Source organism: Xenopus tropicalis, chromosome 6 (genome assembly GCF_000004195.4).
Source record: "Xenopus tropicalis strain Nigerian chromosome 6, UCB_Xtro_10.0, whole genome shotgun sequence".
Taxonomy (NCBI): domain Eukaryota; kingdom Metazoa; phylum Chordata; class Amphibia; order Anura; family Pipidae; genus Xenopus; species Xenopus tropicalis.
Window position 1 is genome coordinate 54,374,633 of NC_030682.2, and position 11,610 is coordinate 54,386,242.

Genomic DNA, 11,610 nt, shown 5'->3' on the forward strand with positions numbered 1-11,610 from the left:
TGCAGAGAAGGGAAAGGGACACAGTGACAGTTACACATAACTATAAACCCAGTGAGAATGAGTACTGAATCGATATTGGGGAGTTTTATCAGGAGTCAGAACCAGCAGTGTAGAGAAGAGAAAGGGACAGACAGACACAGTGACAGTTACACATAACTATAAACCCAGCGAGAATGAGTACTGAATTGATATTGGGGAGATGTTTCAGGAGTCGGAACCAGCAGTGCAGAGAAGAGAAAGGGACAGACAAACACAGTGTAAGTTACACATAACTGTAAACCCAGTGAGAATGAGGAATGAATGGGTATTGGGAAGTTGTATCAGGAGTCAGAACCTGCAGTTCCGGAAAGGGACAGACAGACACAGTGACAGTTACACATAACTATAAACCCAGTGAGAATTAGGACTGAATCGATATTGGGGAGTTGTATCAGGAGTCGGAACAAGCAGTGCAGAGAAGAGAAAGGGACAGACAGACACAGTGACAGTTACACATAACTATAAACCCAGTGAGAATGAGGAATAAATTGATATTGGGGAGTTTTATCAGAAGTCAGAACCTGCAGTTCCGGAAAGGGAAAGGGACAGACAGACACAGTGACAGTTACACATAACTATAAACCCAGTGAGAATAAGGAATTTATGGGTATTGAGAAGTTTTATCCGGAGTCAGAACCAGCAGTGCAGAGAAGGGAAAGAGACAGACAGACAAAGTGACAGTTACACAAAACTATAAACCCAGTGAGAATGAGGAATGAATGGATATTGGGGAGTTGTATCAGGAGTCATAACCAGCAGTGCATAGAAGGGAAAGGGACAGACAGACACATTGACAGTTACACATAACTATAAACCCAGTGAGAATAAGGATTGAATGGGTATTGCGAAATTTTGTCAGGAGTCAGAACCAGCAGTGCAGAAGAAGTGAAAGGAACAGAAACAGTGAGAGTTACACATAACTATAAATCCTGTGAAAATGAGGAATAATTGGATATTCGGGAGATGTATCAGGAGTCAGAACCAGCAGTGAAGAGAAGAGAAAGGGACAGACAAAAACAGTGACAGTTACACATAACTATAAACCCAGTGAGAATGAAGAATGAATGGATGTTGGGCAGTTGTATCAGGAGTCAGAACCAGCAGTGCAGAGAACATAAAGGGACAGACAGACACAGTGACAGTTACACATAACTATAAACCCAGAGAGAATGAGGACTGAATGGATATTGGGGAGTTGTATCAGGAGTCGGAACCAGCAGTGCAGAGAACATAAAGGGACAGACAGACACAGTGATAGTTACACATAACTATAAACCCAGTGAGAATGAGGACTGAATGGATATTGGGTAGTTTACATTTTTTATATAATTATTACATCCCTTCTCATCTATAATACCTCCCTCCGTTTTATCTGTACATTTTAATTATAGGTTACATCTTTGTATAGCTTTTGTTAAGCTTTACTGTATACACAACTCTCCTTAGGAGAATGTTAACACCGGCATACAGTTATTGTGTTTAGTCATCTGGCCCCTATATTTAATGCCAGTACTTATACGCGTTGCCATGACAACGCGTTTCAAACCTATTACACATAGGACTCTACTTAGAGCGCCGGACAGTGCACTCGGGCAGGGAGAGTTTTGACTCCCTTATACTCTTGTAGCCCCTTCATTAGACTTCTACCCATATGGGGCTCCCTAATTATTGCCATGGCCCAATGTGGTCATAGCAACGCGTTTCATATCTCCCCTACTAGCGCTAGAGCGCTCGTTAGATTAGTAGGGTCCGCGCTTCTTTCACCTTCGGGTGATATAGTCATCTACTGTGGCACTCGAGTATTAGCCTTTTAGTTCACCTAGTGAAGCGTTGCTATGGCAACATTTACCGGTTCCAGCGTGTCCTTCCTTAGTTACTGGGTGAGGGACTGGTTCTACGGGCTTCCTATTGTGGGCAGCGCTAGTAAGGGCAACATACTCACGTTACACATTAGCGGTGACGTCATCAATACCTGCCACATTCATTGCGAGGGGGATGGGCACTTACCCCACGTTGTAGGACAGCATAAAAGGGGCCCTAAAGAGTCCATACTGTAAATACTCTTGAGAAAGCGTACCATCAGTACGCGAAACGCGTTGAGTTTTCTGAAAGCCTTTACATTATCTACACTTTGTAAGTAGATCCTTTTATTTTGTTACTTTTAAATAAACGATTTGCACTATCTGCCGTTTTCTTTTCCATTTTGTGCCTTTATGGGAGGAGACGGCTGCAAGTTGAATCTGGATATTTCTTTTGCTTACTCAATATTGCCATCTGGTGAGCATATGATATTATAGCACGTGGTGATACAATAAGCAAACCAACCTTTCACGTATTCTCTCTGGGATTTGGTTGCTTTATTTCTTGATACTTTATTTGTCTTACAGTATTACACTATTATTTGTTCTTTATTTTTTCACATGAGCCCCATTGATAGAAGCAGAGGCACCAGGAAGGGAAATTGAATTGAAGGACCATTGATGTAAGGCCCAACCCGCGCCACTGGCGTCCTCTCCTCCTCCCCCTTGTATTTTCAAGAGCAGCTCATGATTTATGATGCCAGCTATTAATTTGTCCCTGTCACAGTGTCTATGGTAGCTGGAAGCAACTGTCACAGGAAAAATCCCTTTCTAATCACTGGCAATAAGAAGCCAATTGATAGGTGAGCTGAGCTACAGCGCAGGGTCAATGCAGATTCCAAGCCAAAATCAGCAAGTGCATTTTCGGGTCATTTCTGGAAATCTGATAAGGATACATGGAAATAATCATAGAACAGAAGAATCTACACTGGGGAGCTGATAGGAGAGTAATGGAGATATTTTCTGAGCAGTATACAGTAAGTGCCCAGCTGGTATATAATACAGGAGATATCCTCTGAGCGCTGTTACCCCCTGCTGGTATATGTGCCACACCTCTCACAACTCTGGTCATGCCCATTCCCACACCTTGTGTCTCAACCCTTTCTCCTTGTAGACTGTAAGCTCTTTTGGGCAGAACCCTCTTCACCTCTTTTATCGGTTATTGATTGCTTTATATGCTACTCTGTATGTCCAATGTATGAAACCCACTTATTGTACAGCGCTGCGGGATATGTTGGCACTTTATCAATAAATGTTAATAATAATAATAACTAGAGAGGTACATTTCCTGAAGAAAATGTGAGTGGTGCTTGCTTGCTGGGGTAATTAACCGCCCACCCCTCAGAAAAGTCATAGCACCCCATTCCCGAAGCAGCCGCACAGTTTGACACCTCATTCATGGGTCTATGACAAACAGTGGTTAATTGGCCCCTGCTGGGGCAATTAACCGCCCACCCCTCACTAAAGGCATAGCACCCCATTCCCGAATAAGCCGCACGGTTTGATACCTCATTCATGGGTCTATGACAAATGGTTAATTGCCCCCTGCTGGGGCAATTAACCGGCCACCCCTCAGAAAAGGCGTAGCACCCCATTCCCGAATAAGCCACACAGTTTGACACCTCATTCATGGGTCTACGACAAACGGTGCGGGACTCAGTCAAAGTTGGTCTCAATGTTAAGTCTATGGGCGGATAATTGCCCCCTGCTGGGGCAATTAACCGCACACCCCTCAGAAAAGTCATAGCACCCCATTCCCGAATAGGCCGCACAGTTTAACACCTCATTCATGGGTCTACGACAAACAGTGCGGGACTCAAGTCAAAGTTGGTCTCAATGTTAAGTCTATGGGCGGATAATTGCCCCGTGCTGGGGCAATTAACCACCCACCCTTCAGAACAGCCATAGCACCCCATTCCCGAATAAGCCGCACAGTTTAACACCTCATTCATGGGTCTACGACAAACTAGTTATTTGCCAAAATCCCCATTATAAGTCAATGGGGCAAATTTGGGGACCTCTCTTGCCCCGGGGGTAAAATTTATACCTTAAAAAACGTATAACTTATACTTATTGGGGGTTAGGATACACCAACCCCCAATATGCAGAAGACAAGATTACGAAAAAACATGTTACAAGTGGGAGGAGGAAGCATAGCCAAGCGGTAGGGCCTTACATCGCTGGGTCTGGAGTTCGATTCCCGCCCTGGCAGCCCTGCTTCCATGGGTCTCAAAGCTGATGCCTTAGGTATAGGCTATGTATAAGAAATGGTAATCAGCAATGAGCCCCATTGATAGAAGCAGAGGCACCAGGAAGGGAAATTGAATTGAAGGACCATTGATGTAAGGCCCAACCCGCGCCACTGGTGTCCTCTCCTCCTCCCCCTTTTGTATTTTCAAAGGCAGTTCATGATTTATGATGCCAGCTATTAAATTGTCCCTGTCACAGTGTCTATGGCAGCTGGAAGCAACTGTCACAGGAAAAACCCCTTTCTTATCACTGGCAATAAGAAGCCAATTGATAGGTGAGCGGAGCTACAGCGCAGGGTCAATGCGGGTTCCAAGCCAAAATCAGCAAGTGCATTTTCGGGTCATTTCTGGAAATCTGATAAGGATACATGGAAATAATCATGGAACAGAAGAATCTACACTGGGAAGCTGATAGGAGAGTAATGGAGATGTTTTCTGAGCAGTATAAGTGCCCAGCTGGTATATAATACAGGAGATATCCTCTGAGCGCTGTTACCCACTGCTGGTATATGGTACAGGAGATTCACCCTACTTCTATGCTCTATAAGTAACCCTTCAGACAGTATAGAGTTCAGCCCCCCCAGCCCAATAAATAGTGACTGTCTGTGGCACCTTACAGCCCCCCTGGCATTCCCAGTACCCAGAGGCACAAACAGCCCCCCCAGCCCAATAAATAGTGACTGTCTGTGGCACCTTACAGCCCCCCTGGCATTCCCAGTACCCAGAGGCACAAACAGCCCCCCCAGCCCAATAAATAGTGACTGTCTGTGGCACCTTACAGCCCCCCCGTCATTCCCAGTACCCAGAGGCACAAACAGCCATCTGCCCCATGTAGCTATGTGAGGCAGCTGATCCCAGCCACCTCTTGCTGCCCCCTCCCACAGGGGTGTGCGTGGAAGGGAATGTGATATAGAATGTCCTATTCCTAGCAACTTTGCAATTAGTCTTCATTATCTAGTTTTTGAAATCTTTCCCTTCCTCTTCTACATCTTTCCAAGCTTTCAAAAGGGGGGGGGGGGGTCCCCAGCAGCTAAAATATGATGCTATGAGAGCTTACAATTGGATTGTTACTTTTTATTTCTTACCTTTCTCTTCCACGCTTTCATTCAAACCAATGCCTGGTTGCTTGGGTAAACAAGACCCTAGCAACTAGATAGCTGCTGAAATTCCAAATTGGAGAGTGGCTGAACAAAAAGCCAAATATCTGAAAAAACATAAAAAAATGAAGACCAATTGCAATTTGTCTCTGAATATCACTCTCTACATCACACTAAAAGTTAATTTAAAGGTGAACAATGCCACCTGCTGCCTCCCCGAGGCCCACCTGCTGTTGCTGAACTAACTGACAGCATTCCACATACATCATATGTCCATACAGTCATTCTTTCCTTACCATACACATCAATACTTTGTAGCTGTGCCCCAATGCGACCAATGGGAACAGATTAGGACCCTTGGCCAATCGACGCAGGTCATGTGCACTGGTAGGGAATAAAAGTGAATTCATTTAATTAAATGTTATTTGCCTCTCTGTTTCATAAGGATGGGATGAAGTGAATCCACTATTTTCGGATATGGCCGAATCCTTTCTTAAAAGTTTCGGCCAAATACCCAAAGTTACGTGATTTTAAGCATCAGGGGCGTGGATTTGGCAGAATCCGAATCCTGCTGAAAAAGGCAGAAAATTGCCGAATCCTGGATTCCGTGCTTCCCAAGAGGAGAGTTTGCAGGTACAGGTATGGGAGCCCTTATCCGGAAACCCCTTATCCAGAAAGTTCCGAATTACGGAAAGGCTATCTCCCACAGACTCCATTTTAATCAAATAATTCACATTTTTAAAAATGATTTCCTTTTTCTCTGTAATAATAAAACAGTACCTGTACTTGATCCCAACTAAGATATAATTACCCCTTATTGGGGGCAGAACAATCCTATTGGGTTTATTTAATGGTTAAATGATTCCCTTTTCTCTGTAATAATAAAACAGTACCTGTACTTGATCCCAACTAAGATATAATTACCCCTTATTGGGGGCAGAACAGCCCTATTGGGTTTATTTAATGGTTAAATGATTCCCTTTTCTCTGTAATAATAAAACAGTACCTGTACTTGATCCCAACTAAGATATAATTACCCCTTATTGGGGGCAGAACAGCCCTATTGGGTTTATTTAATGGTTAAATGATTCCCTTTTCTCTGTAATAATAAAACAGTACCTGTACTTGATCCCAACTAAGATATCATTACCCCTTATTGGAGGCAGAACAGCCCTATTGGGTTTATTTAATGGTTAAATGATTCCCTTTTCTCTGTAATAATAAAAAAGTACCTGTATTTTATACTGGTTTTTTTTGTGGTTAGGCTGGCTTTGAGAGAGGGCCATTTGTTGCCATGTGCAGCACTGATATCTGACCAATTTCAGTCCCTCCTGAGAGCTGACTGTACTAAGATTTACTTGAACTTATTTATTGTCTGGGCCCATTCTTTGCAGGGATCTGGGAGCTCTAATAGTTAAATGATTGAGGAAAACAAAATTGCATAATGTGAAAAGAGGAGGGGAAAATGCCAAACTACAGTATTAAAAATATATGATTATGCGCCTGATATACGTTGTACCAACTCAATTTGCCCAGGAACAGCCCAGTGTGTAATTACCCACAGGAGAGACTAGTGCTCTATTTGCTTTTACCAGGGGGTAATCTTAATCACTCTTAGCACTTCCCACATTCCAGAAAAAAGATAAGGCTGGAGAAGTCTGGTGTCAAAATGGACCCCCTACTGTGCACGTTCACGTTACTTTCCAGGCACCACCTGCTGTCTGAAAACAGAATAACAGCCTAAGAAGGCTTTTTTTTCCCCTGACACAGCAGGGAGATGGCACGAGATAACACAACAGGATAGCCTGTGTTATCTTGTAACTAGTTAAGTTTTGGGAAAACCTGCGCTTCATCTGTAGGATCAGCCCCAATTAGAAGACAGCTGGGAGTATTTCTTCCACTAGGCAATGTTTAGCTCAGGGCCACGGACTAGAGACAGGATAGAGGTTAGTATAAACCCTGATCTTTGCCCAGCCATAGGACCCACAAAAGAGTTAAAGGTTATCAACCTGGGGATTGGAATAACTATTCAGACTGCCTTCCAAAGTGGTGCCAAGCTGACAGGTACTTTACCCTGCCCTGTCTCCAAAAGAGGTGGGATAAACCGGTGGTACCCTCCTTTGTTATCCTCAGTGGGATCTGCTTGTCTATGTGAGTATTGATTCATCCCTGCACTTATAACATCTGTCTTGGACAATAAAGAGTTAACAGTTTGATTTGCAAGAGCTCCTGGCGTCCATTTTACTTAATCTGAGCTAACACACTATACAATGGCAGTGGGAGTTGTAGTACAACAACATCATCCAGCCCATTTCCTTCCACAAAGCAAAGGCCCATTCCTTTGAGAGAGAGTCCCAATGTACCCAATGCTCTATTTATAGTCCTGGTTTGTTTAATTATAACCAAAAAGGGGTTCCAGTAAATTGCAGCCTTTGTATTTAGCATTCTGAATCAACCTTAATGTCGTTTAACTCTTTTACTGCCAACGACGTATGGGATACGTCGTGGCAGTAAAAGGGCTTAAACGCCAACGACGTGTCCCATACGTTGTTGGCATTTAAGTGCTGCTCTCTGCAGCGGCGGCATATGCCGCCGCTGCAGAGAGCTTCTAACAATGACAGCCCCCCTGGGCAATGTGCCAGGGGGGCTGTCATGAGGGTCCTGCGATCGATCGGGTCGCAGGACCCTCCAGGAAGCAGCAGACGCGATCGCATCGCATCTGCTGCTTCCTACTTCCCCCCCAGCACCAGCCCAACTGAAGAGGAGCGATCGGGTCTTCAGGACAGGTAAGGACTTTTTTTTTATTCTTGCATTTACACACTTAGACACACATTTACATACATTTATACACACTTACATACATTTACACACACTTACAGCACACATTTTAGCATTTTTGTTTTTTTTTCATTTTTCACACTTTTATACACTTATTTACACTCATATACACACTTACACACTATCACACAACTTTTACACATGTACAAACATGTATACACAAACACTTTGGTTTTTTTTTTTGTTTTGTTTTGTTTTTTTCATTTTACCACTTTGTTTTTAGTTTCTTTTACCTAAAAACTGTTTATTTTGATAGCGTGACTATTGGATCAGATATTCTGACCACTAATTACACTGTCATGTGACTTATTTTGTTGTTTCACTGATTTGCACATTTTATCCCTGTATAAGTGTTCCTAATCTGTTTTTAGCGTAGCTTTGCCAGGTGTAACTTTGGTGTACAAAAATAACTTTACCTATTTTGAATTCATCAGAATGTGTACTTTCCAAAAATATATGGTTTTCTGGGTGTCTCTGTATAGTTATGGGGGGTTACTGCACATAATACACTGACAGGGGGCTCTGTGTGCAAAAGCTGAGTTGGCAGGCGAGAAATCCATATGCACTATTTTCATTTTGGGGTCAGTACATACCGCAGATTTTGGTATATCTATGCATATTGGGCATCAAACTGTTCAGTAGGCCTCTGGTGTTCCTATTTGGGGTGACTTGCCTTTGTACGCAAGAAATTGTGTGAGATAAATGCGGCAAATTGCAACATTTTTAGGCGATTTTCTGAAATGTCAAAATAACCAATAAATTTAGGAAAGCTTTGCACATTGGTACTTTGGTGTAGAAAGGACTCTTTACCCTTGTTGGATTTGTCAGAATGTCTACTTTCCAAAAATATATGGTTTTGTGGGGGTCACTGTATAGTTAGGGGAAGTTTCAGCACATAATACACTGACAGGGGGCTCTGTGTGCAAAAGCTGAGTTGGCAGGCGAGAAATCCTTATGCGCTATTTTCATTTTGGGTTCAGTACATACCACAGACTTTGGTATATCTATGCATATTTGGCATCAAACTGTTCAGTAGACCTCTGGTGTTCCTATTTGGGGTGACTTGCCGTTGTACGCAAGAAATTGTGTGAGATAAATGCGGCAAATTGCAACATTTTTAGGCGATTTTCTGAAATGTCATAAAAACCAATAACTTTAGGAAAGCTCTGCAGATTGGTACTTTGGTGTAGAAAGGACTCTTTACCCTTGTTGGATTTGTCAGAATGTGTACTTTCCAAAAATATATGGTTTTGTGGGGGTCACTGTATAGTTAGGGGAAGTTTCAGCACATAATATACTGACAGGGGGCTCTGTGTGCAAAAGCTGAGCTGGCAGGCGAGAAATCCTTATGCGTTATTTTCATTTTGGGTTCAGTACATACCGCAGACTTTGGTATATCTATGCATATTGGGCATCAAACTGTTCAGTAGACCTCTGGTGTTCCTATTTGGGGTGACTTGCCTTTGTACGCAAGAAATTGTGTGAGATAAATGCGGCAAATTGCAACATTTTAGGCCGATTTTCGAAATGTCATATAAATCTGCAAACTTAGGAAAGCTTTACAGCTTGGTACTTTAAAGCAAGAAGAAATGTTTACCCATTATAGATTCGGGGGGATGTGTACTTTCCAAAAATATATGGCTTTCTGGGGTGAGTGTACTTTTTTTGTAGTATTATCCCACATAAAGGATGTAAATGTGTTGATTTTGCAGGAGCTGAAATGATAGATCATATGGGGGTATGTTCCCATTGGGGCCCCTACATGCCATATACTTAGGTAAACCTATACATATTGGGCATCAAACTGTTCAGTGGACCCCTGGCGTTCATATTTAGGGTGTTTTATCTTGGTACCTAATGCTATGTGGGAGATAAGATGCTGCAAAGTGGAAGCTTTGAGGGGATTTTTAGAAATGTCATCAAAATTGCTAACTTTAGAAAAGCTGTGTGGCTTGGTACTTTGGAGTAGAAAGACATGGGTACCCATTTTAGATTCGGGGGAATGTGTACTTTCCAAAAATATATGACTTTCTGGGGTGAGCGTACTTTTTACTAGCTTTATCCCACATATAATGATGTAAATGTGTTGATTTTGCAGGAGCTGAAATGACAGAAATGACAGTACATATGGGGGTATGTTCACATTGGGGCCCCTACATGCCAAATACTTAGGTAAACCTATACATATTGGGCATCAAACTGTTCAGTGGACCCCTGGTGTTCAAATTCAGGGTGTTTAATCTTGGTACCTAATGGTATGTGGGAGATAACATGCTGCAAAGTGGAAGCTTTGAGGGGATTTTTGGAAATGTCATCAAAATTGCTAACTTTAGAAAAGCTGTGCGGCTTGGTACTTTGGAGTAGAAACACATGGGTACCCATTTTAGTTCACATTGGGGCCCCTACATGCCACATACTTAAGTAAACCTGTACATATTGGGCATCAAACTGTTCAGTGGACCCCTGGCGTTCATATTTAGGGTGTTTTATTTGGTTACTTTATGACCTGTAGGAGATAAGATACTATAGACTGGAAGCTTTGAAGCGATTTTTTTAAAAAATCACAAATTTTGATAAAAACCAATAACTTTAGGAAAGCATTGAGACATGATAGTTTGGAGTAGACAGACAGTTGTGCCTATTCTGTATTCCCCAGAATCTGTTCTTTCCAAAAATGTACAATTTTCTGGGATAAACCTTCTGTTAATGGAATTTTTGGCCTTGAAATCTAAAGTATGCAGCTTTCTGGAGCAGTGCTTTGGAAATTTGGTAGTGTACTGCTGGGAGTTTTTGACCTATACAAGTGAGAAATCTCCATAAAACTATATATATTTGGTATTGGCACGTTCAGGAGACATGGGACTTTCCAAATCAGTTGTATATTCGTGCATAAAATAATTTTTGTTTCTGGTATGTGTGATTATATTATGGAAAATTTGATTTTTTTTTTGCATTTTTAGACATTTAGAAGCCTATATCTTGTTACAGAATTGGAATTACACAAAAATTCTACCATATTTTGAAAGCTTAGGTTGTTCTGAAAAAAACGATATATTGTTTTCCTGGGTAAACTTAAAGTCCCCCCGAGGAAAGGCCCCTAAAGTGAAACAGTGCAAAATGTTTAAAAACTGTCTGGCAATACAAGTTCCGCTTTGACCAAAATGGCTGGCAGTAAAAGGGTTAAGTAAGTTATCTTGACCCATTGGCATTTTTATAATCGATCACAAAAAATAAATGTAAGGCCGCTCAGTTAATCAGACAGCACTATAGATTTACAAGTGACACAAAGAAAGATTGAAAACACCCAGAAGCACATGGGGTCTAATAGGGATCCAGACTGTTACACAGTTTCCGTACATGTGAAATAAATGAATCTTCTTGAAGGCTATAAGGGTGGCAAAGGAGAACAGTAGAATTTGCTACCCAGCAACCTCTAGTCACTGTTGGGCTATTACGGCACTGTTAGACTGGTCTGCAAGCCAAGGAAAATTCAAATTTATATCTGCAATATGCCTATATAATACCTAT